General features: G+C 37.0%; 2 pseudogenes; both read right to left on the bottom strand.

Moving 5' to 3' along the window:
* Window positions 1-1,764: 1,764 nt before the first annotated feature.
* LOC125776949 (small nucleolar RNA U3) lies at window positions 1,765-1,967 on the bottom strand (annotated as a pseudogene).
* A 5,011-nt stretch (window positions 1,968-6,978) lies between these two features.
* Window positions 6,979-7,181, bottom strand: LOC125776948 (small nucleolar RNA U3; annotated as a pseudogene).
* Between the last annotated feature and the right edge of the window lie 18,377 nt (window positions 7,182-25,558).

Below are 25,558 nucleotides of genomic sequence, written 5' to 3'. Positions count from 1 at the left end.
TGGTTCAGGAAATAAATCCCAAATATCCATATCATATTGCATCCGTGGATTTATTTGAACATGCCGGTAGGGACTACATCTCAATAGTGGACGCATTTTCCAATTTTTTGGTATCGACCAGGGTCAACAGCAAAACTTCTGGACATTTAATTGAACTATTTTGTACCATATTTAACACGATCGAATATCCATCGATCATTAAAAGTGACAATGTTCCGTTCAACTCGTCGGAATTTAAAAATTTTTTACGGGATTTTAATGTTAAATTTAAATACTCAAGTCCAAGATATCCACAAAGCAAGCTAGCGGACAGCTAGATAATTTTCCAGAAATACAAATCGCAGGGCCAATGATTATAGAAAATAGTCAAAATGGGAAAATACCCATGAACAATGTAATTGCAGACGAATCTGTACTTCCAGTGGAGCGTGAAATTGAGAATTATCATAATTCATCATCAGAATATGAAACCGCTGAAAGTGATGATTCAGATTCAAATGATAGTAGCGCTGTAGAGGCAATTCCAGAACCTTATACTCATAGAACGCGTAGTGGTCGTGCTGTTATACTACCGCAACGGTATGACTGGTAAAATTGTAACACTTATTAGTGGTTCCCGGTCTAATTTACTTTATTGATTATTGTTATTTTGTTTTTTTTTTTTAATAAGGTGGGTGGAGTCCCTACGCGCGGAAGAAGTTATACTTCTTATTGATATTCAGAAGCAAAATGTGAAACAATCATACATCCATATATTCTGTCGTTTGCACATTTGTCTGTATGTTTGCAAAAAGCAAATGTTCTACAAAAGCATATTTCTATACTTAAACAAAATTATTAGAACCATCGTATGTTTCTTACATGCATAACCAAATCATACTTAAGTCAGTGCAACCTACGCGTCAATGGTGGTGTTGGTGGCAAGCGCTTGGAAAGTCAAGATGATACGAGTACCGCAGGTTCGAATCTCGACAGAATAAATTTTTAATTTTTTGCTTTTAACATCGTATACAATACAAATAAATATTTTTCTTACTAATAGAAATTAATTTTATCACAGCAATATTATGTATATGTATATTGCTGTCATAAATTTAATTTCTATTAGTAAGAAAAATATTTATTTGTATAGTATACGATGTTAAAAGGCATACGTCTTTTATCCTATCTTGTGTATCTGCACATGCTCATGTAAGTGTATGTATACGCATGTGCGCGGTCAGAAATTGAAATCATATTTTCATCACTTATCAATATACTATATGTACATACATTTGCATACATTGCCGAACAAATAATGCATAAGCATACAAACATACATATGCGTACACATATGAATATGTCACCAACAAAAAATTGATCTTCACAAGGCAGCCAAATTGGCGAAGAACAAAAGAGAGATGATTACGCTGCATATTCTCTTCCGCAACGAAGAGACAAAACTACTTTCCGAGTCAAAATTCCTTCATTAGACTTTGCTTTATTCTTCATTTTATGTGCATAATAAATTTATAAAATGTGAATTTAAGTTTTCTAGTTTTCTTTCATACAAAATGATATGCATTTCTGAATATCACTAAGAAGTATAACTTCTTCCGCGCGTAGGGACTCCACGCGCCTTTTTTTTGTGTTTTGTGTGTTTTCTTTCATACAAAATGACATGCATTTCTGAATATCTCTAAGAAGTATAACTTCTTCCGCGCGTAGGGACTCCACGCGCCTTTTTTTTTTTGTGTAAAACCTTGGAATCTATTCATGAAAATCACCACTCAGAAGTCGTTTTATCCGTTGTAAGTGAGCGATTTACGAAGAAACATCATTTCTAATATGCCACAAGACAAAATTAGAAATGAAGTTCATAAACCTCACGATGTCAGATAAAACGATATACCTCGTCATCGCGGGTCGATTTCCAAAAAATGTAAATGAAGTCTAACTACAGAAATGATCCTGTAAAGTATAGCCTTAATTTTTCAACGGCCAACGCAGAGTATTTCAACCAAAAGTTACACAAAATAGTTGAGAATTCGCAGAAATGAAAGACAAACGAAAGAAAAAGAAGTATAACTTCAATAATGCACAAACATACAAACGTACATATGCGCACTCATGTAAATATGTCACCAGCCAAAAATTGAAATATTGTTCTACAAAAACAACAACAGCATAAGCATGGCAACGTTGTGTTGTTGGTAGAAAAGCCGAGCTGTGCCGAAAGAAACGAACAAACGATCGCCGATTGTCACCGCTTCGCTTGCTGCTCGAACATCTTCGCAGACAAGGTGGCGCAACTTGCATTTAACGCAACCTTTTCCGAACTCGGATAAGAAGTATAACTTCAAAAAAAAAAAAGAGCATGTAATGTGAGAATAAACGCCACATTATGGCAACCCTGTAATGGTTGTTGGCTGTCACATTTTTCAATTCAGCGTTAACTGCTTAATAAGAAAGACGTGTGTTGGGACTTATAAAATAAAGCGTCGATTATTCAATACATTGTTTTAATTAAAGTACAGACTTATTACATGACTTGGCCCGCCTGTATTACATAGCCATTATTCGACTTAAAGCCATGTTAACTCACGTGACCGTATCATAACTGGGGTTTCTGACAAGAAACTTCAGCTAAAATTGTTCGATGGACGGGATGAAAAATTGGATCGCGTAATTGATGTGTTCAAGACATTTGAAGCAGAGAAAGTGAACAAGGGTATTTTAACGTCAAAGCAGTCGATTTCAGCTGTGGTAGATGGTGAGACTATCGTAACTCAGTCAAGGCAGTCAATTACAATCGGCGATTTTGTTTCAACTGTGGTGGTGATTGGAAGCCGGGTCACAAAAGTAAATGTTCAGCCAATGCGTTAAAAAGGGTAATTTTCGCAAGATGTGACGTAAAAAGGGAGCCAGATCGGAGGCAAGTACATCGGAATCCAAATCAAAGGAAAAACAACGGGTTGACAATATTAGTTGGGCTGATTTATCATGTAAGGCGTCAACAAGACTCCAAAATATAGAAAATAAGTTTCTTAGTAATAAAAATACAAATTTTAGGATAAATTCATTTGGAGGAAATAAAAAAAATGGACTAAGACATACCAAATAGGAAGTAGTCTAGTTAAATTTAAAATTGATACGGGAGCGTATGTCAACTGCGTTCCATTAAATATTGCCAATGAAATGAAAATCAAAATGAACAATGAACAAAATGACTTCCCTGTATTCGATTATAGTAAAAATAAAGTTAAAATTTTTGGTATTGTCAAGATTAAACTTATGGCTGTAAAATCTCATTTTGAGCGAATAGTAGAGTTTGTTGTTGTTGATAGTACATTTGCACCGATACTGGGTCTTGAAACATGCATTGAACTTGGATTAATTAAAAGACTGGATATCGAATCGATTCGATTCGCGAATGAAAGGGACCAGTTTATGAGTAAACATAACGATGTTTTCACTGGGCTGGGAAAAATTCCTGGGCAAATAACGATACATTTGCAGGAAAATTCAAAACCTGTTGTTCATTATAGAAAGCGTTTTCCGGATACAATCGTTAAAAACTTAAACCAAAGCTTGATGAGATGGTGACAAAGGAATCATTTCACCGGTATCTCACCCAACTGACTGGGTCAATAATTTGCAAGTGGTAGAAAAATCAAACGGCGATTTGCGGATTTGTATAGATCCAAAACCACTTAATAAGTGCCTTAGGCGCGAACATTTTTTGATTCCAACTATTAACAATCTCACCTCGGAATTAGCAAATAAAGAAATATTCACTGTTTTGGATTGCTCAAACGGGTTTTGGCAATTAGAGTTGGATGAAAGGAGTTCAAAGTTAACAACATTCATGACACCTTTTGGTCGATACAAATTCAAAAGACTTCCTTTTGGGTTGAACATTTCTCCGGAAATTTTCTAAAGACGCATAATTCAAATTTTTGGTGATATTCCTGGAGTCTTAGTTTATTTTGATGATATTGGAGTCATGGCGTCAGATAAGGGGGAACATGATAAAACCTTGGCAATTGTTCTTGGGCGTGCACGTATATATAATGTTAAACTCAACCCGAAAAAAATTCAGTATCGTAAATCTGAAGTAAAATTTATGGGCCACATTTTATCGAGTGGTAAGATTCAACCGGTTCACAAGCACATTGAAGCTATACTTAAAATGAAGAAACCAATTGATAAACATGGTGTAATGCGTTTGCTGGGCCTATGCAAGTATTTGGCAAAGTTTATTCCGAATCTATCAAAACTCACGGCAGAATTGAGAAAATTAACTGGAAAAGATGTTGTGTTTGAGTTTTTAGTCCGACGCGAATTCGATAAGTTATTATTGATTATCACATCAGACCCGGTTTTAAAAACATTTGATTCAGAGAAACCGATTGTCATTCAGACAGATGCGTCAAAAGATGGACTTGGATCGTCCCTATTGCAAGACAGTCACCCAATTGCTTTTGCATCTAGGACCCTAAGCAAAAGCGAACAGAGGTGGGCACAAATTGAAAAGGAACTTTTGGCCGTGGTTTTTGCATGCACACGTTTTAAAAATTTTATTTATGGGCGCGAGTTCATAATTGAAAGTGATCACAAACCACTTGAAACATTAGACTTGCGTGATATCGATAGTGTCACACCAAGATTGCAAAGAATGTTCATGGTATTATTAAGATATCCGAAAATGAAAATCATTTATAAACCCGGAAAAATTATGTTGTTAGCTGATTGTCTTTCTCGTGCACAGTTGGACGTGATCTCAGGAGGGGAGGAGGATGATGAGATTAGAGATGAAATGAGTGCGGCTATTCACCGGATTACAAAATCGGCTTGCGTGTCAAAAGACAATTACGAATGCTTAAAGCGGTCATTAAATTCGTATGAAAACCTCAAACAAATGTGTAAATATGTAACAAACGAATGACCAGAATATCGAATCCTGAATGATTTTTGTCGAAAGTTTCATAAGGTGAAATCGGAACTACACTTTGAAACTGGTTTATTGTTTAAGAACCATAAATTGGTGATTCCAACTAGTTTGCGGGGAAAAATAGTCAAGTGGTTGCATGAACCACATCTCGGGATTAAAAAAACACTTGCGAGAGCTAGAACGTTATACTTTTGGCCAGGAATGAGCACTCAAATTAAAGAAATGATTGCATCATGCAACAATTGTGAGAAATTCAAACGTAACAATCAAAAAGAACCATTGGTTCAGGAAATAAATCCCAAATATCCATATCATATTGCATCCGTGGATTTATTTGAACATGCCGGTAGGGACTGCATCTCAATAGTGGACGCATTTTCCAATTTTTTGGTATCGACCAGGGTCAACAGCAAAACTTCTGGACATTTAATTGAACTATTTGGTACCATATTTAACACGATCGAATATCCATCGATCATTAAAAGTGACAATGTTCCGTTCAACTCGTCGGAATTTAAAAATTTTTTACGGGATTTTAATGTTAAATTTAAATACTCAAGTCCAAGATATCCACAAAGCAAGCTAGCGGACAGCTAGATAATTTTCCAGAAATACAAATCGCAGGGCCAATGATTATAGAAAATAGTCAAAATGGGAAAATACCCATGAACAATGTAATTGCAGACGAATCTGTACTTCCAGTGGAGCGTGAAATTGAGAATTATCATAATTCATCATCAGAATATGAAACCGCTGAAAGTGATGATTCAGATTCAAATGATAGTAGCGCTGTAGAGGCAATTCCAGAACCTTATACTCATAGAACGCGTAGTGGTCGTGCTGTTATACTACCGCAACGGTATGACTGGTAAAATTGTAACACTTATTAGTGGTTCCCGGTCTAATTTACTTTATTGATTATTGTTATTTTGTTTTTTTTTTTTAATAAGGTGGGTGGAGTCCCTACGCGCGGAAGAAGTTATACTTCTTATTGATATTCAGAAGCAAAATGTGAAACAATCATACATACATATATTCTGTCGTTTGCACATTTGTCTGTATGTTTGCAAAAAGCAAATGTTCTACAAAAGCATATTTCTATACTTAAACAAAATTATTAGAACCATCGTATGTTTCTTACATGCATAACCAAATCATACTTAAGTCAGTGCAACCTACGCGTCAATGGTGGTGTTGGTGGCAAGCGCTTGGAAAGTCAAGATGATACGAGTACCGCAGGTTCGAATCTCGACAGAATAAATTTTTAATTTTTTGCTTTTAACATCGTATACAATACAAATAAATATTTTTCTTACTAATAGAAATTAATTTTATCACAGCAATATTATGTATATGTATATTGCTGTCATAAATTTAATTTCTATTAGTAAGAAAAATATTTATTTGTATAGTATACGATGTTAAAAGGCATACGTCTTCTATCCTATCTTGTGTATCTGCACATGCTCATGTAAGTGTATGTATACGCATGTGCGCGGTCAGAAATTGAAATCATATTTTCATCACTTATCAATATACTATATGTACATACATTTGCATACATTGCCGAACAAATAATGCATAAGCATACAAACATACATATGCGTACACATATGAATATGTCACCAACAAAAAATTGATCTTCACAAGGCAGCCAAATTGGCGAAGAACAAAAGAGAGATGATTACGCTGCATATTCTCTTCCGCAACGAAGAGACAAAACTACTTTCCGAGTCAAAATTCCTTCATTAGACTTTGCTTTATTCTTCATTTTATGTGCATAATAAATTTATAAAATGTGAATTTAAGTTTTCTAGTTTTCTTTCATACAAAATGATATGCATTTCTGAATATCACTAAGAAGTATAACTTCTTCCGCGCCTAGGGACCCCACGCGCCTTTTTTTTTGTGTTTTGTGTGTTTTCTTTCATACAAAATGACATGCATTTCTGAATATCTCTAAGAAGTATAACTTCTTCCGCGCGTAGGGACTCCACGCGCCTTTTTTTTTTTGTGTAAAACCTTGGAATCTATTCATGAAAATCACCACTCAGAAGTCGTTTTATCCGTTGTAAGTGAGCGATTTACGAAGAAACATCATTTCTAATATGCCACAAGACAAAATTAGAAATGAAGTTCATAAACCTCACGATGTCAGATAAAACGATATACCTCGTCATCGCGGGTCGATTTCCAAAAAATGTAAATGAAGTCTAACTACAGAAATGATCCTGTAAAGTATAGCCTTAATTTTTCAACGGCCAACGCAGAGTATTTCAACCAAAAGTTACACAAAATAGTTGAGAATTCGCAGAAATGAAAGACAAACGAAAGAAAAAGAAGTATAACTTCAATAATGCACAAACATACAAACGTACATATGCGCACTCATGTAAATATGTCACCAGCCAAAAATTGAAATATTGTTCTACAAAAACAACAACAGCATAAGCATGGCAACGTTGTGTTGTTGGTAGAAAAGCCGAGCTGTGCCAAAAGAAACGAACAAACGATCGCCGATTGTCACCGCTTCGCTTGCTGCTCGAACATCTTCGCAGACAAGGTGGCGCAACTTGCATTTAACGCAACCTTTTCGGAACTCGGATAAGAAGTATAACTTCAAAAAAAAAAAAAAGAGCATGTAATGTGAGAATAAACGCCACATTATGGCAACCCTGTAATGGTTGTTGGCTGTCACATTTTTCAATTCAGCGTTAACTGCTTAATAAGAAAGACGTGTGTTGGGACTTATAAAATAAAGCGTCGATTATTCAATACATTGTTTTAATTAAAGTACAGACTTATTACATGACTTGGCCCGCCTGTATTACATAGCCATTATTCGACTTAAAGCCATGTTAACTCACGCCGCTTTTTTGCAAGCTTTCTCTATGTTTATCTTGTTGTTCATCATCTTATCAATTATTACGCCTAAGTATTTTAGGAATGACTGTGACGTTATTTTATGCCCGTGTAGATGTGATCACTGCTTCAGTTCAGCTTTTGTCCTGCCAGTTGAACCTTCGCTGTTGTTAGCCATCTCTTTATTTTTTGTGCAATATTGCTGCATAAGTCCTCGATTTGGTGCAGCTCTTTTGCCACGATTGTCACCACTATGTCACCGGCATACCCTAATATTTCCACTTCCTTCCGTGTTGGAAGTCGAAGGATTCCATCATAGAGGATGTTCCTTAGGAGTGGGCCTAGCACCGATCCTTGTGGTACTCCAACTCCACCGTAACTTTACTACTTTTAGTACTCGAGAATTAATTTATTATTATTATTTATTATTAATTGTTTCCCATCGGTTTAATAGGGATAGCGACTCTACGCCTTTCTCAAGAATGGCCAAAATGGGTGCTCCTCTTAGAAAATGCCCTGGAGTTAAGACGGTGAAATCTCAGGGGTCTTGCAAGAGTACTATGAGTGGCCTTGAGTGAGAACGGCTTTAATTCAATTTAATAACGCCGTGAACTCTTCGTAATTGAATTTGTAATTTCCAGCTACCCGTTTGAAATGGAATTTTGAGCTTTTTACAGTTGACTTCAATAAACCGCCCATATGAGGAGCGCTTGGGGGTATAAATTGCCTCTTGATACCTTGAAGGGTGTAGTTTTGTTCGATGTCGGGTGACACTTCTTTGAGAAAATGCACAAAAAATTTTCTGTGGCTTGTTGAGCTTCAATGAATGTTTTGCCATTGTCGCTCATGATTTTTGATGGGTAGCCACGTCGAGCGACGAAGTGAGCAAATGCCGCGAGAATTGCCTCCGTCGTCAGATTACTACATAGCTCAAGGTGTACTATATTGCGTGCGTTCAGGTGGAAGTGCTGCCATAATGGGGGATATAATACTCCTGGCGTACTATATATTGCATACGGCGATGTTCGGCGTGTGGCATTAATATGAATGCAGGAATAATGTGGCAAATGGAGACTTCTCAGGTATTATTATGAGGTGGCGTTCATTGTATGTTAGGTTCAGGTTCGAATTAGCAAGCCGACCATTGGCACGAGGCGGACCTTTCGTATCCGGAAATGTGTTTAGAACTAAGACTGAGCTCCTTTAATCAACCGGCTTCAGTACTCTTAATAATGATGTGTCGCGGTTGAAGTAGCGCATTTGGGTTGCTGCAATAAGAGCGACTTTTGCCTTTTGCAAATCTTGGTGCGTAAAAGTGTAGCATTGGGGATAGGTCGCTCCCTGAAATTTGTTGCCTGAGTTGTTCTACGAATCTGAGCATATAGGCGACTACTCTGAGCGCTCGGGGGAACGATGAAAATCGTTCAAGGATGTCAGTATAATCCAGGGTTGTATGATAAGTGTCGATTTTTCGACTTTCTGGGCCAATTATTTCGCGCATGAGCGATTGTGGCCAAGAATCAAGAGATTCTGTTAACCATCGGGGGCCATTCCAGCAGAGAGTGGTGGTGCAAGGTGCAGTGGCTTGCACCCTCTTGTACTTTGATCGCCAGGATTATCAGCACTGGCTACGTGTCGCCAATTAGCTGATCCCACTAGGTCACGTATTTGAGACGTTCGATTAGAAATATACGTCTTCCATGCATGTGGTGGTTTTTCCAACCAGGCTGGTATAATTTCGGAATCGGACCACAGATGTAATTTGCATTTTGTCATGTTCAAATGCATTTGCACCATGGTTACTAATTTAGAAAGTAGTAGTGCGCCACATAGCTCAAGTCGTGGTAGACTTAGCGATTTTAAAGGAGCCACTTTTGCTTTTGCTACCAATAAGTGACTTGTGGTCGTGGTGTGACCACATACCGTGCAGTATGCAGTACGTAATTCAACTTCGTGTTCGGGGGAGTAGTTTACCCATCGTGGAATTTTTATCTGAGAAATGTCAGATTGTTTGCGAACTGGGACCATTTTTCTAAGCGAAGAGGTTTCACTTGTTCGTCCCAGTTGGTTCCATCTAGCCATAATTCTTGTATTAAGATCTTCGTTTGTATCGTAATTGGCGAAAGCAATACTGCTGGATCGAAAAGTTTTGCAACCTAGGATAAAATCTGTCCTTTTGTTATGGCAGATAATACGGATATGGACTCAGGCGTGTATGAAAACTGGTCGGATATCGCATTCTATTGGACCGCCCAGATTTTTTGTTGTACATTCCTTTTCGAATGTAAGGAAATTAGTGTCCAACAAATTTTCGTTTGGTATATTTTTGAGTATATTTGGGTGGTTAGCCGTAATCTTTTTTAATGGAAATCCTGCGGGCGTTTATTACCTGCGATAAGGCGTCGTATGCTTGTGGAAGAGTGTGACTTCCAGACAGAATATCGTCTACATGAGTTTCAGTTTTTAACACTTCAGTTGCCACAGGAAATTCTGACTTTGTGTTTTCTGCCAAATCGTGGAGTGGCTAGATATTGTACACAGTTAACGCCAAAGGTAACTGTTTTTAATTTGTAGTCGCGTAGTGGACTGGTGGGGGATCTTCGGAACATAATTTGTTGAAAATCTTTGTCGTCTTTATGTACGACTGTTTGCCGATACATTGTTTGTGTCAACATTGAATACGTATTTGAATGAACGCCAATTTAATATGAGGTGCATTAAATCCGGTTGGAGTGTGATACCCATTGGAGACAACTCATACTTTTGTTGTTTTTATGTCTGGCTTTACTACTCCATGATGCGGCAAGTAAAAGGAGTAGTATTTGCCGTTGACAATTTTTCCTCTGAGTTTATTTCCTCCATGTGATGTAAATGAAGGTACTATTTTAACACATAATCATGTGACTGAAATGGGGCGGATTTCTTGTAATTCCCAAAATTTTTTCAATTGTGAATTGAGGCACTCGTTGGACTTTCCTCAACTTGAGTAGTCATTGTTGTGACTGGTTCCGCAACTATGCCAGTTAGGACACCTCCGAAAATGGTATTTTGCGCCAGAATGTGTATTTGTAATTTTCTCAATACCAATGCTTGCTATTTATATGATAGCTGGGTAGCATGTTTGTTAATTGCGGTAATAAAATAGCTTCTGCTTGTATGCGCTTAGCAGATTTTATTTGAGTTTTGAACAACTCTTCCGCCCATTCCCGTGATTTCATAATTGGCTAGTTTTGTTGGCAACTGTAGCCTGTTTTGTGCTCTAGACGCTATAAATGATCGTTGTGATCTTTGGTCTATTAAGGCCCTGAGTTTAAACAGTTCTCCTCGATGTTCGATGGAGACGACTGCTGTGGGTAGTAGTACCCTACTTTGATCTTCGCTATGTAGCGTTTGGGTTATTAACGACTTGAGCAGCATGAATTTGTTGTTGCAACTAAACCTGTTGCTCTTTTCACGTTTGCGCTGTTTGGGGGTGAGCTGGAATAAGTTGTTATATGTAACATTGAATGATGTCTTTTATGGCAGTAAACGCAATTAAATTTGCTTTCGCAATCTTTAAGCGTACGCGCATGTGACAAAGAGTTGGTACATAATTTTTTCGTTTTTACGAAATTGTTTCGATCGCTAATATTCGTTTTTTTTTTTTGAATTTCTCGCACGATTTGAGTTTGTCACCCCCTCTCCAAAGTTCGCATGACGTTTGTTTATATTTTTCGGATGCGAACGATTGATTCTTAAAAAACCTTCTATATAACCCTTTCGACCCCGATTTTGTTCCTGTAATCTTATAATTTTTTTTTTAGTTTTAATCTCATTACATTTATTCTAGAAAGGTATAGTCAAATATTCAACTCGCCACTCCCACCCGTTTGAGCGCAACTGAATGTTGCCTGTGAGCAACGTTGGGCAATGGTGGTATAAAATTTATTAATATTTTTTTTTCTAATCGCATTTTATTTTATTTATTGACGAAAAATTAGGTATGAAAAAACAAAAAACAGTTTTTATTGTTATTGCAGCAAAGATGGACCTTACATTTAAGACATTTGGACATTGGAGTTCCTGTCTTGCACAAAGGGCGCTGCAGAAGACGTAGGTTGCAAAAGGGCATCAGCAATTTGCAGTTGAAATTTTATTAGGGGAATGTATTTCTGTTTCGGATGAAGCAAATTTAAATGTTTTCTATAAAGCAGCCTTGCATTTGTAACAGACGTTCCCAGACACCAATAAAAAATTCGTATATACCACTTCCTTGAGCGGTGGTTAACTTTGTAAAGTTCCATCAACATGTCCGCTAGATCCACACCTCCCATACCTTTGTTGTAGTTAGAAACTATTGCAGGTCTTTGGACATCTACGTGTGATTTTTCTTTTGGGTTCCAACGTTTGCAAATGCCAACTGGTTGATGATTTATATGCGATGATATAAGTTGAACCGGCTTATTGTCAAACCACCTTACACATACAATGTCGACATCTGCCTTCCACACACTTTTAGGAACTTCAAATGGCTTTGATCTCCATTTTAATGCCTTCGAATCAATTTTTTCGATGTAAAACTCTTCACTAGAACAAGATTCATGCTCGTTGTCTTCCGTAATTATATTGTCAAGAAGTCCGATTTCTATACTTTCCCCTCTTTCCATAATCCCTTCCAAATTCTGCTCCAGCACTGCAGACACATCCTCTATCTCATCACCACTTTCTTCATCAGTGAAACATCCCAATAGAAGTTTAAAATTCGTTGTACCTCCTCATTTGACAACCCTTTATCTTGAGGCCTCATAACTAAAGTCATAGAAATTTTATACCAAAATTGCCCAAAGTTGCTCACAAGCAACTTCGCATATGTAAAAATTACTCACCTGATGTTGGTTTAAAACTAAAGAAATTTTCTTGCAAAAATATTTCAGTTAACAATCGCTGAAAAGTAGTTCATTTACAGATTGATAATTTTTGTTTCAATTATTTTAAAAACTCTCACTTTTAAAAATGTTCTCCTTCATGCAGAAATAAATTTTCGCCGACACTGCTGCAGTCTTTATCAAATTGCTTTGCTAAATGATTTACTAGTGATTTTTTTTTTGATCACACTACATGCTGACTCATAAGACTACCGTTATCATATCGGTTCAATAAACAAAAACAAAAATAACGCTGGTGGTAGTCCTATGAACTAGCGAAATTGCCCTCAGGCAACATTGGGGTCGAAAGGGTTAAATTACTGTGGCTAGTTGCTTGGAATCTATTGAAACTTCTATTGAGGTCGTTTCGAACGTTTTTGTTCTGACCAGTTTTTTATCTATGTACCTTTTCTGCAAATTGGGTAGTAAGAAATTCTTTCATTTGTTGTCACGTTGGGCACTTTCTTCGCGATGAGAGCGATTGCTCCCACAAAAGTAACGATTTTTTGGTAATGCAGCTGTTCATATATTTACCAGAATGAAGTCCCAATTATCTGTAAGAATATTGTGTCGATAGAACCGACAAACAATTTGAAACAGTGGATTGAAAGAAACTGTGACATCGGTTGATTCCAGTTTTACAATGCTTGACAGCTCTAATGTTCCGAAGTCTGAAACGTTTTATAATGAATTTGTCACTTTGGAGCTTTCTACTGATACTGGTAATTATGTGGGAAAAAATTGATGACTACACGAAAAAGGAACTTTGGAAGCTCATAAAGAATGGCTTCCCTTAGGTGTTTTGGTGACACAGCAATTAAAAACTTTCAAGAACCTGACGGGAAGTTGTTGAGATCTGGAAAAACATTCTAATAACTTGAATCAAAAAATGCAATAGCTGCAGGAAAAGACAACCTTCAAAAGCAAGTACAAAGTATCATAGATGACAATTATCGATCCCGTATAAAAGAAAGCAGAGAAAGATTGATGTACATATATAGTCCAAACTACCATTTTCCTCGGCAAACAAAATATTCCACTACGATGGCATCGAGTCGATGGGCCAATTTCAAGCGAAAATTATCCAGACAATAATGATGGCAATTTTAGAAGATTTCTTAGATTTAGAGTAGATTCTGGCGATGAAGTCTTGAAAAATCTTTTGAAAACTTCAAGTTCACCAGCAACTTATATATGGTGGGCCATATCAAATTTTAAATTTCGAAGATAGGATTGAGTGTAGCGTTTGTTGTATGGCATGTAGCGCCGTCCTGCTGGAACCAAATGTTGTCCAAGTCTTCCTCTTCAATTTGCTTGAAGAAAAATTCGGTTAACATTGCGCCATATCGCTCACCATAGATGGTTACGGTTCCTTCTTCATTTTTGAAGAAAAATGATTCCACCAGACCAAAATCCGCACCATACAGTGATTCGTGCTGGGTGCATTGGCTTCTCGACGATTACGTGCGGGTATTCTGTGCCCCAAATGCGACAATTCTGCTTGTTAACGTAACCATCGAGGTAGAAATGAACCTCGTCCGAAAAGATGATTTTTCGGTAAAATTGACCATCCTGGGTCAAACAATCTTCTGCCCAATCTGCGAACTGTAGAATAGTGAATAGCGACCCATTTCGTAAATTTTCGACTTTTTATAGAAAATCTGTCACTTTCCGAATGGTATTTGACGTTTCCAATGTCGAAATATAGATAATTCAAATTTAAAACGTTAGATGGCCCACCCGTTATAAGTAAGATTATTCAAGATAAGATAATCGACTGTTGTGGAATGGTAATAGTCAATAAAATTCTCAAACGTGTTAATGAGTCGGGCTTCTACGCTATAATTTTTGACGAAACTTCAGATGCAGCGGGAAAGGCTTAGGTATGAAAAAAAAAATTGCTCCAATGTCATTTTACGAATTTGACAGACAAATAAGGCTGAACCTACACCGGGTTAGTCAAAACAATTTTTCTTGTCTCATACGCAACTGCCCATAGCTTCATATGTGACAACCCACACCGAACAAAACGAAGCGAAAACGCATGTTTTTGCTTTGACATGTTTGAAGAGCTGTTGTCGAACTTCTTATGTATTTTCAAACGCCAACGCACACCAAATGTGAAAATCAATTGTAGATATACAGTACAAAACTAAGCAAAATTAGATAGCGTACTTATTTTGCCTAAAAACTGATCCAGTGGTAGAGTTAAAATATGATAGAAACTGGTCACGTATGTAACGCGCACCATTTGATGGACTTGTGTTTTCAATATTTTCATTTGTAGGCTCTTGGACTATATACATAGTATATTCCAAAGCATCGCGTTCATTATGTATTTCATGAAGCAAATGTTCTCGTTCCCGAATCATATTATGTAAAGCACAAGCAGCTAATATAATAGTTTCTACTTTATTAGACGACAACAGAATTCTGTATGAAAAGTTCGAAACTTGTTTGCAAGCATACAAATGCGCATTCCACTAATCGTTTTGCTCTTGATAAACGGCAAAAGGTCTTAGAACATTCGTAAGCAGTGGATAGCCTTCATTGGCGACAAAAAAAAAGGTATTAATTCGCAGATTTCTGGATATAGCTTTTGGTTATATGGTAAATTCAATTGTTTTTGAATAAGTCTTTTTTAAAAATTAGAGTGTTTGAAAACACCATTATCGCAATTTCGTCAGCTTGTAAATGTATTGAATGAAATTTTTTATAATTAAAATAATCTGATCTTGCGTTTGGAGGGCACTTTATTCTTATGTGTTTTCCATCTATAGCTCCTGCACAATAAGGAAAGTTTCACATTTTTTCAAACGCATCCGCTATAGAAAGCCATTTCGCAACATCGAGTTTTGGAAGGTAAATCGGTGATAATATTTCTCAGACAGCTTTGCAGGTTTCCATTACAATGTTTTCAATTGTAGAAGCCCCACATCGAAAAAAATACGAAAGCGACTTAAATGATTCCTCAGTTGCCAAATACCTGAAATTATAATATAATTTATATAAAATATAATACATATAAAATATTATTTTATTTAATTAAAATTTTTGTATACCCATCACAATTTAAAAATTCCAAATTGTATATCTTGCAGTAGCAACATGCAAAAATAAATGGACAAATTTACGGAACTCATATTCGAGGTATTTGAGGGAAGAAAAAAAAACAAACCATCTGGATCGAGTGGTAAGCAGAAGCGGAAGTGGTACTTGGCTGATGCAATGTGTTTGTTAAAGGAATTTGTACATCAGCATCGTGAAATGAGCAGTAATTTACCTGTAAATAGCCCTGATGTCGAAGAACAAACTACCGAAATGTCGCAAAATAATTTTACCGATGCAGTAAGTACTGACAAAAGCAGTCCAATACCTGCAAAAAAGAGTAAGATATCTATATCTGAGATGATAGCAGGACCAATGCTTGAGTTCCTAAACTCCAAAACGAAGGAGAAACCAAAAGAAAATGGAAATGGATTATTTTTTAAAAGTTTGCTGTCTGATTATGAAAAACTCTCCAGCAAAAGGCAAAGAATATTCAGGATGTATATGATAAATAAAATGAATCAATTTCTAGAAGAAGAGGAAAATGAATATTTAAGTATTTACTTCAATGTCATCGTCGGTCATGGTATTATTTAATATAGTATATGAATTATTTGTGTAATTAATAATTTATATTTTCATATTGATAATTATAAAATTTTACCATCCCTTATTTGAATTAAAAATACATTGATATTAAGTTTAAAAAGCTATTTGTTTTTACTTTCCGTAGTGTTATAATTAATCTTTCCGCAGGAGTTATGCTGTTGCGGTAGTTCGTATTTTGCTTAAAAATTAAATGTTTTATTGAGGGGGTATTCTACTCTAGAATTTTGAAAAATTCGATTTTTTTCATATATTTAAAGTTTAGACCCTTAAGAACATATCCTCCAAAGGATTTTTAAAAATTAAAATTATTTTAAGAGCTACAGTTACTTTAGTGACGCAGTACCTAGCCCGGTCCGGCCGGATTCACTTTTTTAAACGCGTTTTTCTCGAAACTACTTTTTTCCACACGGTACCGGCATTATCTCAAGTTCTATACAACCGATTTACTTGAAATTTTGTGTGAACCTTCTTTATATAATCCTTTATCGTTCCTACCAGCATCGTGCCAAAATTTTTGTTTTTAATATTTAAAAAAAAAAATCAGGAATTTAAAAAAAGCGATGCCATAAAATACCTCTGAGCTGTAGGAATATAAAGATAAAAACTCACGATTGTAGTGTATTTTCTATGGAAAATTATTACAGGCCTTGGTCCTGTTCTTAATGATAATATTAACATCCTCTACACCGCAAGATGATGCAACTACATCAACAACTATCGAAAACCCAATGAGTCATATACCCAAGCATGATGTTACTGTTGTTGGTGTGTCTACTGATTTGACTGATCTTAATTTACTAACCCATCTGGATATCTTGAGATATTATTTTTACATAAGCGAACGTGCTAAAACAGAACAAAAAAAGTTTTCCCATAAATCATTCACTATGCAAGTACAAGATAAGTTTATTGGAATTTGGGAAAAACTTGGTAAGGAAATAATGCTGAAAAAAAAAGTGTATGTAATAAATTAAATAAATTGCTTGACAAGTATCAAGAGGAAATCAAGAGAAGAAACAACACCCAACAATTTACAGAGTATGTAAAATCTCTGGAAACAATTTTTTACATTGGAACATGTAAATGCGATTTGAAGGCAGCTCCATGTGCATGCGGCATGCACGATCAACATAATCAGAGAAGACTAACAATGAATGCATTTATGATGGAAACTGAAGAGCAAGAAGCAACGTCTTTGTCATCAATGCCAACATACCAAGATCCAGATGATTCAACATACGCACCGCCACCGGTTCAAGAAGGTATGGATAGAAGCACAAGTTCACAATACACAGAGAGATAGGATTGTTTTAACTTTGCCTTGGTATGTGACAGATTTGGTGTGCCTGACAGAGTAGCATCAGCATTGGGAACCGCTCCTATGCAAAATTTTAAAATTAAAGATAAGCATGGGAAACGTCTCATCATGGATATATCGAAAGTTCGCAGAGAAAAAGAGAAATGCAGACAAGAAGTGCTTCGCAAACGGTTAGATGATACCAATTTGTTAGCGTTTTCATTTGATGGTAGAAAAGATGATACTTTAGCGATAGATAAAATTGATGAGAAGTATCATACTAGGATGGTAAAAGAACCTCATCTTGTTATTTTGAGAGAACCAATTCTGAATTGATTGGTTACGTAAGACTGGAACATGAAACCGCTGAATACAAAACAACCAAATTAAATGGTTTTTTCAACGATAAAAACATATCACTGGATACATTAATTGGAATATGCACTAACGGTGAGCCAACAAACACTGGCCCACACGGTGTTATTATACGACGATTCGAATTGCTGTTAAAAAGACCATTGCATTGGTTTGTTTGCCGTTTCGGCATTTGTTTGAAGCTTTGGATAAATCAACCAGCACTGGACTAAGATGGGCAACCGGAAAACTGAGCCGTCAAATCGAAACTTGTGAAACTCTTCCGGTAAGTTATTGCTATCACTCATTTATTATAATTGTCAACCATTTTTAATTATTTTATTATTATATATTTTTAGGTGGTGGACGGCTTCCAGAAAATTGAGTTGCAAAATATGCCCCCTGCTCCAGAAAAAAACAAATTTTCCACCGATTCGAAGTACTTATACGGCATGGCCCATGCAATTTCTAGCGGCGTGGTTCCGGTGGATCTGGCTAACATCAAACCAGGGAAAATTGTACATTCTCGGTGGCTCACCAAGGCCGCTAGATTATTGCGATTATATGTGACAACGGAAAATCCAGATGCAAATTTAAGAATTCTGGTTGAATTTATAATTAAATGTTATGTGCCAATGCACTTCAATATCAAGTATTACAGCTCTGTCGTGTACGGCAGTGCATTATTTTTCAAGTACATTGGTTGGTCACGATTTCTAGAACCTCGTTTACGCAAAATTGTCAATCAAGTAATTAAAGATAATTCATATTATGCGCATTCGGAAAATATCTTGTTATCAATGTTGTTTGATGATAGGAAAGAAAAGCGCGACTGTGCCATCAAGAAAATTCTACGCTATCGAACCGATGTTGACGAGCCAATGGAACTTAGAGTTTATAAATAACCAGATATAAACTTTAATTGCACAAGTTATACGGAAATGATCAATTTGAATGATATAAATATCGTATTTGAACCACCATTCACGCGAAGCATTCCGTACGATACATTGAAAGAATATTTAAATCAAGATGATCCACCGTTTAATGATCCAAAAATTCCATCACACATACAAGGAACGGAACGACATGTTCAATTGCTAGCTAGCGTTTCCAAACGGGTTATACCGGAAAATGTAGAGGCTGTTATGGCGACGACATTAGAGAGCCGTGCGAAATTGCCCAGACTTGAAAGTAAGTTTTAGAGGTATGGTTCCTCCGGCAAAGTTTCTTATTTTGATCCCTAGAATACGATTTTCCGAGAAAAATGAGCGATTTTTAAATCGACCCGCCCTAATATATATATACCTATCTTCTCTTCTTCTTTACTGGCGTAGACACCGCTTACGCGATTATAGCCGAGTCAACAACAGCGCGCTATCTATATATATAAAATTAAGTGGCAAAACTTCCTGTTCGCATACTCCTCCTAGACGGCTTGCCCGATTTCAATGAAATTTTCAGGGGTGATTGGGGTCTGTTTGGAGGGTGTACATAAGAAATTTAATGTGTGTATCATTGCACGTTTTGCAAAAAAAAAAAATGAAACATCCCGCCTACACAAATTCTCATGAAATAATGTTTTGCCGCAAGATTGGCAATCCTGTCAAATGCCTTTTACTAATAAAAAGAAACAACTGGCGGATGTTTACAATTAATAAAACAAACATTGACATCGCATGTTGATCGTTTTTGCCTGTCATTTGTTCTTTCTATGGATTACTGTCAAGCTAACAAGACATACAGAACGTAAGTGTTCCGAATGCACTGAGTGTATCAAAAAAAATGTTTCAACATTATGTGTATTTTTCTCAGATTTCAACGTGATTAACATTCTGCGTACAACAAAAAGCAAGTGAGTCTTGTTGTTGTTTCGTATGTGATGCCATGCGGTTCGATTGTCGCTTGAAAATGCGCGGTGTGTGTAAAAAAAGTGTTTCAACATTGTGTGTTTTTTCCAGATTCAATTCCATCGATTTGCTACATTTATACGGACCGATTTTGTGTTTTTGCTGACCGTGCAACACACACAAAGCAAGTGAGTATTGTTATTGTTTCGAAACAACTTCAGCGTGTTTCCGAGCTACACCTTAGTTATGATGTATTACAGTATCCGATATTATCCTGGAGAGGTGATGACGGCTCCAGAAGAAATGCTACTTACGATTCAATATTTTGTATATTGTTCATTTATAGGCCAAGAAACACTGAAAAAACTCAGTGCGATGAACTTCTCTTCGTGCAGAATAATGATTCGTCCGGAAGAAGACAACTACATCCTGAAATGTCGCAAGCTTTTCCATCAGTATTTGGTTGACATGTATGCGAAGATCGAGACCGAACGTGTCAACTTTATTCGATTCCACCAAGCGAAAATGCGTTCTGAAGAGTACATCCATTTGAGAGATGCCGTAATGAATGATGCAAATGTGAATAGTATTGGACGTCTGACAATATTGCCAGCCACATACATCGGCAGTCCGCGCCATATGCACGAGTATGCGCAAGATGCGATGTCGTATGTGCACCATTACGGCAGACCGGATCTGTTCATAACGTTCACGTGCAATCCCAAGTGGAATGACATCAAATGCCATTTGTTCCCCGGTCAATCAACAACTGATCATCACGACTTAACAGCACGTGTATTAAGCGAAAAGCAAAAAGCAATGATGGATTTAATTGTGAAACTTCGTCTTTTTGGAGAAGTTCGATACTGGATGTACTCGATAGAATAGCAGAAAAGAGGATTACCGCATGCACACATCTTGATTTGGTTAGTTCGCAAAATACGACCAGATCAGATTGATAAAGTCATCTCAGCGGAAATTCCAGATGAAGCAATCGACCCACAATTGTTCGACGTTGTAACAAAAAACATGATCCCCGGCCCTTGCGGCGCTATTAATTCAACGTCACCATGCATGATTGACAATAAGTGTTCAAAGCGCTATCCTAGAGCTTTAGTTGATGATACAATTACTGGAAATGACGGATATCCATTATATCGGCGTCGATCCGCTGAAGATGGCGGTAATTCAACGGTCATAAAAGTTCGGAATCAAGACGTTGATGTTGATAATCATTGGGTCGTGCCGTATTCACCATTCTTGTCAAAAATTTTCGAAGCGCACATCAATGTAGAATATTGCAACTCTGTCAAATCGATCAAATACATCTGCAAATACGTAAATAAAGGCAGTGATATGGCAGTTTTCGGAGTGGCTGATTATCAGAGCATCGATGAAATTCAGCAATACCAAATGGGCCGTTGTATAAGCAGCAACGAAGCGGTATGGCGCATTTTATCGTTCCAAATACACGACCGGCATCCCGTTGTTCTTCATTTGGCAGTTCATATCGAAAATGGTCAACGCGTTTATTTCACTGCAGACAATGTACAACAGAGCGCAGCACGACCACCGGGGACAACACTAACTACCTTTTTCGAGTTGTGTGAAAACGATGAATTTGCAAGAACATTGCTATATTCCGAAATACCACAATGTTTCGCTTGGAATCCATCATCGAAAACATTTCAACGACGAAAGCAAGATGAGCGTGTTGACGGTTATCCAAATGTCCGTAAAACCGATGCCATAGGACGCATTTACACCATCCATCCGAACAACACCGAATGTTTCTATTTGCGTCTGCAAATACACCGCACGCGTACTATTCGCCATAATAATACCTACATGCCTTCCGTCAAATCCGCAAGAACTGTGGAATAAGTACAAAGACTGCATGACCGAGGACTTATTAATTTTGGCGCGTAATCGAGCATCGGACGCAAACTTGCTATATACATTACAAATGTATAATGATGCTTTGATATTGGTTGAAGATCTGTGCCTTACAATTGCGATTAAGGCTTTAACGCAACTTGGCATAGCTGCGCCCAATCGTTCAGCGATTGATATGCCTGACCATGAGCTTCAACGTGAACAACAATACGATTGCAATGAATTGCGTGCTTTCATACACGCTAACATTACCAAATTGAATATTCAGCAGAAAAATGCTTATGATAAGATTATACGAGCGGTTGACAATAACGCCGGTGGATTCTACTTTCTGGATGCGCCCGGTGGTACAGGGAAAACGTTTCTGACCTTTTTAATTCTTGCTACTATGCGGTCACAGCAGAAAATTGCGCTGGCAATTGCTTCGTCAGGCATCGCTGCTACTCTACTTGATGGCGGCCGAACAGCACATTCTGCGTTTAAATTACCGTTGAACATCCAAGTCGTTGAAACACCAATGTGCAACATATCGAGGAATTCAGCAATGGTAAAAGTTTTGCGAGGAGCTGCAATAGTTCTATGGGATGAGTGCCCAATGGCTAACAAAAAGTCATTAGAAGCATTCAATGGAACAATGCAAGATTTACGCCAAAAGCAACAACTTTTTGGCGGAGCATTAGTCTTATTATCCGGCGATTTTTGGCAAACTTTGCCAGTCATTCCTCGATCAACTCCTGCCGACAAAATAAACGCATGTTTAAAACCGTCAGTTTTGTGGAGACATGTTCAAAGGCTGATACTTACCATCAACATGCGAGTCCAATTGCAAAATGATCGATCCGCAGCGGCGTTTTCGAAGCAGTTGTTGGACATTGGAGAAGGCAAAATACCAATCGATGATACCGGTTTGATCACATTGCCGAAGAACTTTTGTACACTTTTACAATCGAAAGAAGAATTGATTGAAAGTGTATTTCCGAATATTGTTCAACACTATCAACGCAACGATTATTTAAGTGAACGCGCAAATATTGGCACTGAAAAATGTATACGTCAACGAAATCAATTTTGCCATTCCAGAAAAACTGCTAGGAAAAGCTACAACATATACATCGCACAGTGATCGATTTGAAGTATTTAGGCGGCCAAAAGTCAAAATCTTAATTACGTAGGAGGCACAAAATATTGTCGTCTACGTATAGTAAACACTTCCGCGAATTACCCCCCACCATTTTTTTCAACAACCATACGTCACCGCTTCCGTGCAGTTAGACGCAATTTGATCGTTGAGTTGATACGTAGTTCTATTTGGGTGCCCAAATTATATCAAATTTCGCAATACGCATGTATGTTTATTTTAAGTTGTGTAGTGAAGTGAAAGTGGAAGTGATTCCCATAGCTAAGGTAAGTTTCTATTAAATAAAAAATAGTTTTAACTTTTATTTTTAACTTTCGTTATATTTTTCGGTAGTTGAACATACCCTCTTTTTCACATAAAAAAATGTAATTTTTTTAATTTCAAAAGCAATTTTGTTATGGATCAGGGTTCGTCCGGATCATATTTTTTTGTTTATTGAATACGTTACACATTCAGCTTTTCTATAAAAAAAACAACAGCCGCAGAATCCCGCAGAATCCTTAAAGACAGCAGTTCAAAGTATTTTGTTAAAAAAATTTAAAAACCCATTTTTTTAATTTTATGTTTTTTTTTCAGTTATAGAGATACCTAGTTCGTCGGGGGTGAAAATAGTGACCCGTAAATGTATGTTTGAGCAAATGCAACTACAAAATTTGCTAAGTATGGATGAGAAAGTGGAGTTTTTAGAAAACCACTTGCTATTGTCTTGCGGAGACACTGTGGAAAGAAATAAGAGCCTTAAGCAAAAATTTTCCTACATCAAACATGAATTTAAACAGAGATGGCTAAAAGCTCATAAAGTTGAAGAAGTTTTTATGAAAAACAACCAGAAGTGGTTGGAAGGCACTTTTGAAATACCAGTGCATTCGCTTAATCAACCAGGTCGTCCGAGCAAATCATTTTCGGATTCGAGTGAACGAAGCAAGAGAAGAAAAACTGAGGGAATTCGATCAAATGTTATAATCACATTTTAAAAATGACCATGATTGATGGCAAAGTTTGCAATGCTGTAACCAACACGACCTCAACTAGCCGATGCTATATATGTGGCGCCACTTCCAAAGATTTCAATAATTTAAGCAAAAAGAACGAGATAAGTCCCGATGCTCTTGAGTTTGGCATTTCGGTATTGCACGCAAAAATACGTATTTTTGAAAGCATTCTGCATTTGGCATATAAATTGCCCGTGAAGAAATATGGAAGGAAAAGCATTAGAAGGAAGAGAAAGCATTAGAAGAAGAAAGGAAAAAAGAAATCCAAGAAAGATTCCGCTTAGAAACTGGGCTGTTGGTGGACATGCCTAAAGCCAATTTTGGTAATACCAATGATGGCAATACGAGTAGGAGATTTTTTGAAAACACAGAATTAGCGGCGGACATAACAGGCAGTAACCACGAATTAATACACAAATTTAAAATCTTATTAGAGGCGATTTCAAGTGGACACAAAATAAATACAACAAAATTCGAAGAATACGCCTTCAACACCGCGCAAATGTATGTGGAATTATTCGGATGGCACCCCATGACTCCAACAATGCATAAATTACTATTACATGGGGCGACCTTCATAGATAATGCACTGTTTCCAATCAGCCAATTGTCAGAGGAGGCTGCAGAAGCGCGAAATAAACATTTTCGGTCATACAGACAGAATTTTTCAAGAAAATTTTCAAGGGAAGAATGCAACCGTGATATTTATCAAAGATTGCTTCTTACCTCAGATCCACTCGTAAGTAGTGAAAGATCGTTAAAGAAAACTTCACACAACATTTTTTCCAGTGAAGTTATATAACTATTGGAACCTGCCGAGCCCCACAGACAATCAAGTATTGAGCATGAAGAAGACGAGATAGAAACATCTTTTAATAAGACAATTTAATGCAATTTTATTTATTTATAATTTATGAGAATAAAATGTGTTTTTATTATAAAATATATGTTTTTCTTATTTATTTTTTATAATAAATAGACAGTTTTTTAAAATACAGTCTTTCGAAGCCATTAACGTCCAAAAATAGTTTTGGCCGCCTAAATATTTCAAATCGACCACTGTGCATCGATTGACAGCGTTTTGAATCAAGATGAAGTAGTCAATTATCCAACTGAATTCTTGAATTCTTTGGATCGCCCCGGTCTGCCACCGCATCGTTTGGTCCTGAAAGTCGGTTCACCCATTATACTTCTACGAAATCTGAAGCCACCGACTTTGTGTAATGGCACAAGACTTTCAGTCAAAAAATTGTGGCCAAATTTGATTGAAGCAACAATACTAAATGGCAAGGCAGCAGGTGAAGTTGTACTCTTACCACGCATTCGCATAATTCCAACGGACATGCCGTTTGAATTTAAGCGCTTGCAGTTCCCAGTACGTCTTGCCTTTGCGATGACCACCAACAAATCCCAAGGGCAAACGTTTCAAGTGTGCGGCGTCAATTTGGAAGAACCGTGCTTCTCCCACGGCCAATTGTTCATCGCATGCTCGAGAGTGGGAACACCAAGGTGCTTATTCATTTACGCGCCAGGTGGAAAACCAAAAATGTTGTATACCAATATGTTTTATAAATGTTTTATAAATAAGTAACAGTTTTACAACAAGAAATAAAACACTAAGTAAAACCCCTCAAGAATTTTAATCGATTTAGGTGTAGCGAAGCGCATAGGGTAA

This window comes from Bactrocera dorsalis, chromosome 2 (genome assembly GCF_023373825.1).
Source record: "Bactrocera dorsalis isolate Fly_Bdor chromosome 2, ASM2337382v1, whole genome shotgun sequence".
NCBI lineage: Eukaryota > Metazoa > Arthropoda > Insecta > Diptera > Tephritidae > Bactrocera > Bactrocera dorsalis.
The sequence above is the reverse complement of the archived record's forward strand: the minus strand, read 5'-3'. Positions and strand labels throughout refer to the sequence as shown.